We start from the raw sequence: 7,126 nt of genomic DNA on the forward strand, positions 1-7,126 counted from the left end.
AAAATAAGTGGAACACACACACACACACACACACACACACACGCACACACACACATACACATGAGAGGGAAGGATCACTGATATCACAAACACGTCTTCAGTAGTTGGTAACGACATTCAGCAGTTGGCATCAAAATCCAAAATAGGACATCACGTAAACAACTGTTCAGTTCCTGGTGCTGTGGAAACGAGATTTTGTATTGTAGAAATCAGAAGAAGCCACTGTAAAACAGAAAAAAAACACACACAGACCAGAATCAGCGAACTTTGTAAGCAGAAATTTGTACTATCATTACAGCATAGATCAGCTCAATGTGCCAAAATTGTTTATAGCGTCAATATACAATGTCCAGGCGAAACGCGTGTAACAAAAAAATTGTTTCATTCATTTGTGGTAGATGAGTCTAAAACAGCCATTATCAGCATCATATTACACGCGACTGAGGACGACAAAACCACAAAGAGTCAACGATGTTACGACATTTATGTTTTAGACCCTTTTATGGTTTACACTTAAGTTCCTATGTACTCGCTAAATTGTAGATATTGTAACTACTGTAAGCTCTTTCTCCAGTATGTTTACTGATCTGTATTTGTACGTTTATTATTGACACTTATATGCTCTCTTGTCTTGTTCATGTGTACAGAACACTGTGATGATGACCTGTGAATGAAACAACTTTTGGAATAAAGATGTATCCTCAGGCAGGGTGTATACCGTGAACGTCATGAAAGAGTCGTTATCAGCATTTGCACTGCTGACGTGTACCGATCTAAAACTGAGTACTGAGGATGATGAGTGATTGCTTGCTTCATTATTATTCTGCTACTACCTAATTTGCCTTTTTCCCAGATTGTTTAAAACACCATATCATAACTGAAATTCAACGACTATGTTGTTCCAACAGCTAACTAAAAAAATAGATAAAGCTAGTGTTAACCCGAAGGTTCGCTCGAATACCACGGTCTTTGCTAGGAGTGGTTCTACTGGAGGTGGTATACCGTTGCCTTCCTGAACCTTTGAGCTAACTTCCAGCCATAGAGGAATACATATTTCAGCGTAGACTGCTAACATCTGTGCAAATCTGAATTTCCAAAATTTGCAGACGTTCCCAGAGATAGATGAAGGATACGAGTCAGAAAAACATACTAGGACCGATGGATGTACCAAAACAAAGCAGTCATAAGGCGAGCCTAGTTAAGGTGTATGCAGACTATGAAAATGTACATTATATAGTATTTAAATGAAAGCTGGTTCATCGAAAAATTGGAAGAAAGAAAGCAAAATCATTTAAAATGCCCAGGTAGGGAAGTACGTGAAAATTTAAGTACAAAACAACGAAGCACGAGGAAGAACAGACAGTGATAAAATTCGATGTGAGTCCCTTACAGGAACATAATGCAAGTCGGATGTTTATGCGCTAAAGATTGAAGAGTAATTAGCTGTGCATTGGAAGTGGCAACAGTAAAACGCAAATTTTAGAATGTCTTAAAAAATTTAGAGAATTTTTTACGCGTTAGATATGTAGTGTTAATAAAAGAAAGGAATGAATAACTTGAAAAAAGATCCGTTGAGTGCGAGGAAAACTTAGTTAGTTGCTGAGATCTCCATGTGTGGCGAAATATTTCGCGACTCAATTAAAAATGTCTTCTACTTCAGACTGTACAAATCAGACAGCAGGAGAGAAGAAAACCACAGCATCACTTATGTGCCTACCATATCTAAAAAAGGAAAAAAAAAATCCTATTCCTAGAAATCGGCTGGAAAGGTAAATGGTATAATGTCGTGCATTCATTGTAGATGTACTGTTACGTAATAGTTAATAATCTTATTTCTGTACCTCTCTCAAGGAGCTGGGTTTGCCTTGGCATTAACTTTATATCTGTTTGAGAAATGGTCAGTAAACTACGTCTCAGGTTTACTCAGTTTACAAAAGTAGGAATCCATGCATCTACGTTGCTCGAGTAAATATACTGGCACCGTCCCAAATAAAGGTCGGAATATTGCAGCTTAACGTATTATCATCATCGAAATGGTTAGAGAGGCAATTTCAAGCTTTACTTAAGAAACACACTAGCAGGAGCTACTGCTGGATTTGTTGAAGGAACCATCTGCGCATATTTTTAAATTATTTTAGGGAAACTATGGCAACCTAAAGACAGACGCTCAGAATAAAGATCCGAGCAGTACACCTGTGTTTCAATACTGGTCATGTCGTGTCGTCTGAACTTTATCTGTTACTGAGTTATACGTTTATACAGTAATCCGTCTGTGTAGCTGCACGTGCTTGGCTGTTTACATTTATATGTCCGTCATTAATTCAATCCACTCTATCCCCCCTCCTATCGTCAGGCCCTCCAATTCCCCCCCCCCCCCCCCCCCCCTCTCTCTCTCTCTCTCTCTCTCTCTCTCTCTCTCTATCTTTGTGTGTGTGTGTGTAACACAAAAAGCAAAAACCGTAAATTACTTTCTAAAGCTAGGAATAATTAACGGAAGTTTATATTTGCATAACTAAACAAATATGACTAAAAGGGTTTCAGGCTGTGGCAAATGACATTTCGGGTTATTGGCATCGCCGGCTTATTTAAATTAAATAGGCTGAAGAGTTTCTGGCGACCGATAATTGCCCGTAATTAGCGCGAAATTGTTCATCACATAGGCCACAAAGAACACCGTTCTCTGTCGTTGAGGGGGGGGGGGTGTCAAAGTACACTCACTCTCCCTTGGGCTCCATGCAGTACCGACTGGTCAAACGCTCCGCCACCACGCCACTCCACTTTCTTGCCCGGCCATTTCTATTATGTCGGCTATGGTCTTTAATACTGTCGCATGCTTATAGTATGTGGGGGATCGCACTAGTGTGTGTGTTTGGGAGTGAGAGAGAGAGAGAGAGAGAAAGAGAGAAAAGGAGAGAGAGAGAGAGGAGAGAGGGAGGGAAGGAGAGGGACAGGGAGAGGGAGAGGGAGAGGAAGAGGGAGAGGGAGAGGGAGAGGGAGAGGGAGAGGGAGAGAGAGAGAGAGAGTGAGAGAAAAAGTACTACTCACTGGAGTTGCAACAACATCTAACGATGTAAGGGTCGTGTCACTTAAAGATAATATTTGTGGTGTAGAGAAGTCGAACAATGAAAGGAAATGAAGTGATTCAACTGGCATCATATGATTCTAACAAATATTATACAGGGTGTCCCAGGAGGAATGTCCAATATTCAGGGGTATAACAGGAACGCTCAATAGCAACAAAAAACATATCGTCTTTTGCCCTATTCCGAATGGTTTCCGAGACAGAACACATTTAATGTTCATTTGTTTTTGGGTTAGAGGCTCGCACGTATGTGTTTTATCGCAACCACCTCTTTAGGTGCCAAAGTAGTGCTCCCGCTGCTGTCGAAGAATACCGTCAGCGATTTTCGACACGTAGAATTACTGATCATGAGGTGCTTACGAGAGTTTTCAGCAGCAGTTATTTTCCAAATTACCATTTTTCGTCTGATTGTATACTTCAGTAACCTGCGCAGGAACAGCAGCACATTGATGAAATGGTACAAGTAGAAACACCAACGGTACGCCATGACATTCTGCACATATCAGTGTCCCGCGAACAAGGGTGTCACGACAATTACGTCTGAAAATACTCGTATCCATTTCACATACATCGTGTCCACAATCTCCACATTGGCGACAATTCTACACGACTTGAAATTTGTCACTCGTTAAATCACATTCGCCATTTGCTTCCATTAATTCTGTTCACTAATGAGGCCACGTTCACACGAAATGTCATTAACAACACGCGTAATATTCACCGGAGGTCACAGGAAATCCGCGCGCTACACTTATTTACTTTCTTTACGCGATCAGGCCCAGAGGACCGCGTGCTGCTACAAGGTTCCTCCTCCACTGGGTTCTTTTTCGTGCCTCCTGCTGCTAATCATTCTTTATTCCAATATGCAGCAAGTCCTCATGGATTCCATCCCTCCATCTCTTCTTTGGTCTTGCTAGTGGGCATCTTCCACAGGACTTCCATTTCACTGTTTAAAGATACAACCATCCTCTATTTGTAGGCGGATTTACTTTGTCTTGAGCTAGTCCTTTGTTGTAGTAATTGCTGCAATTCACCTCCTGTTAATACGTACGAAGAAGGTGAAAAGCGTAAATGCAAGCTCTGTTGTTGCCTTTCACACCTGTTTTCTTTTTATGCAAATAAATTTACTTAAAGTGCTAAATCACGTGTTTAATTTATTTGATTTCGGATCTTAATGCGCCATGTGATCGCGATTCCCAAGTTGCTGGACCCCTGAATTGTATTACTATTTCATTGATCATTGTTGCAGTGTTTACATCAGGGCCCCCCGTGAAATTGGAAACATTCATATTGTCATTCGCCGTTATGTATGGTCCTCGTGATATGCTTAGTTGTCTTGTACTTGTGTGAAACCATGTATTAATTTACGGTGTTGTGAAATCTCCATGATGATCAGTGCGCATGCTTGCCGAGAACCTGAAAAAGACAGTATGCGAGCAGTTCCGAATCACGAAAACCCGCCTGCAAATAATAAAGTTTTCTATCTTTAAACTGTAAGAAGGAAACTTTTCTCCTTCATTACGGTATGGCTCCTACCAGTCCTCAGAGTAAACACTCGCCAGAATATGGTCGAAGAAAGACGCTTTCTGTTAAACATTTCAGAGTATGCCACCTCATTTTCCACTGAAATGTAATATTTACACACCACATAAAAGTAGACATATCCACGATCCTGGCAAGGTACAACGAATCGATGTTTGTCATGCGATGTAACAAGAATATGAACCCAAAATCAGGAGTAATCATTATGAAATAGACAACACTTTTTAGACTCGCCTGCGGTTCAAGTGAACAGCATTAAAGTCTGGTGATCAATATAGCCAGAGCCTCCTCGTCAAATCCAACTTCTGGGGAAGCTGTTATTGAGGAGTTTGCGAGAAATTATACGGAGTCCTGGTTCATATCGCGTCAGCCACTCAATCAGGGCAACGAGTCCGCTTCTGTACTTACATCCGAATCATAGGTGAACTGATTAGACCTTATCCTCATTCATTTAACAAGTCTTGATATTTTCATAGGTTTCTTGTTTATGGTAGTTTGTGGATAAGTTATTTGTTATGAAGAAATTTAGATTTCCAAGTAGTTTATGCAGCAACAACTGTGCTCTTCCATGTTATACGAGCAATGTCTTGAGTTGAAATAATGTGTAATTTGAACACCATCTTTCTGAATTCATTTACGTTCGTCGCCACTACTAAAGTGAAACTTAAGATTCAAAATGTTCAAATGTGTGTGAATTCCTAAGGAAGCAAACTGCTGAGTTCATCGGTCCCTAGACATACACACTACTTAAACTAATTTATGCTAATAACAACACACATACCCATGCCCGAGCGAGGACTCGAACCTCCAGCGGGAGGGGCCGCGGAATCCGTGACATGTCGCCTCTAACCATACGGCCTCTCCGCACGGCATTTAACTATTCTATTTCGTATGTCATGTGCTCATTCATTTTTTAAATTAAACTCTAGTAGAGAATGTCGTGATCAGATGCCTTCAGCAGACGTGTTTCTTCATTAAGAGTTGTTTTCCCTGTAGGTACTCATGTATTCAACAACAACATTATCATTAGAGTTGTTGCTTGATTCTTTCAAGTTTTGATAGCGCCGGTCACTGTTGCCGAGCGGTTCTAGGCGCTTCACTCCGAAACCGTGCTGCTGCTACCGTCGCAGGTTGAATCCTGCCTCGGGCATGGATGTGTGTGGATTGGCCTTAGGTTAGTTAGGTTTAAGTAATTCTAAGTCTAGGGGACTGATGAGCTCAGATGCCAAGTCCCATAGTGCTTAAAGCCATTTGAACCATTTGAAGCTCTGATCGCGAGATGTGTCGAGATTTTCGTAGCAGCCAGAGGTACCTCAGGATCCATTTAATGTGTATTTTATCATCCGATAATTTCAGTCTTTGCGTGGAAAAGTATTGATGTCACAATTGCGAGACATTTACGCTCACTGCATGTGTTTTGTTTATGAGATGCGGCATTAACATACTTCGCAAGTCAAGTGATGAACTCTCAGACCCTGAGGTATAACGTAAACCTGACAATCATGTGAGTAGAGCGTCTACAAGGCGGCCATATTGGTTAACGATGGCTAATGTGGCCGCCTTACGAACGGTTTACGCGATGTACATGTGGCTTTACGCTGCGTTTCGTTAATGATTTATTGGACATCACTTCTGACCAATGGCCTTTCCAGCCGGTGACATGAACTGCTCTTGATGTCTGGTGAAGACTTAAGCAGGCGAAACGCATTATTTCTAATAAAAATAACTTTGTAGCTAAGACTGTTTTTTTTTGTGTACAGTAATAGTCGCTTTATTGTAGACTCACTTTCCATTTAAGGACATACGTTGATATAACATTTTATGAACTTTATCATCCTTTTCCTGTCAGGAATCACCTCCAGAAGTTTGTCTCTTGCTTAGCTTTCACCCGTTGATAAAGCGTGTGGCCACGAACTGACTGTGTCACTGTTGAGGACAACGCTCCTCGGTGTAGACGTCGTCTGCATCGTGGCCTCCGTATTCCTCCACCGCCACATTCTTCCGCCTCCGGACCCCAGCTCACCTCCCCTTCGCCTCCGTCCACTAGCTGCCAAGTCCACTCTCCCTCCCCCTGCCCAATCTCAGCAGTTTCATACCGTCCCTCTAAAAAGCCTTATCATTGATTTATGTACACAATCTATCGATTTTATTTACCCGTGCCTGCTGGGCCGTAATGTTGTTTTATCGGCGCGCGGAGCCCTCCAGACGGGGGCCTTTGTCGCGCCCGAACGCCACGCACGCCAATACCAATCTTTCAGTGCGGCTGCGGCCGCCGACATGACGTGTAGTATCTCGTGCCTGACGCCGGGAATCACCGCTGCTACCTCTTACGCGCTGCCACGCATGTCTGTTATTCTCCCCCCTCTGCGCGCCATGCAGTCGTTCTGTTTTCGTTTAGACTGCACCATATTCCACATCTGGTGTCTCCAAACGACACAGTTGCCTATAAAAAAGCAAAGAAATCCAAGACCTATGGAAATGTCAGTAGATGAGTTGCGCTTC

Source organism: Schistocerca piceifrons, chromosome 3 (genome assembly GCF_021461385.2).
Source record: "Schistocerca piceifrons isolate TAMUIC-IGC-003096 chromosome 3, iqSchPice1.1, whole genome shotgun sequence".
NCBI classification, from domain to species: Eukaryota; Metazoa; Arthropoda; class Insecta; order Orthoptera; family Acrididae; genus Schistocerca; species Schistocerca piceifrons.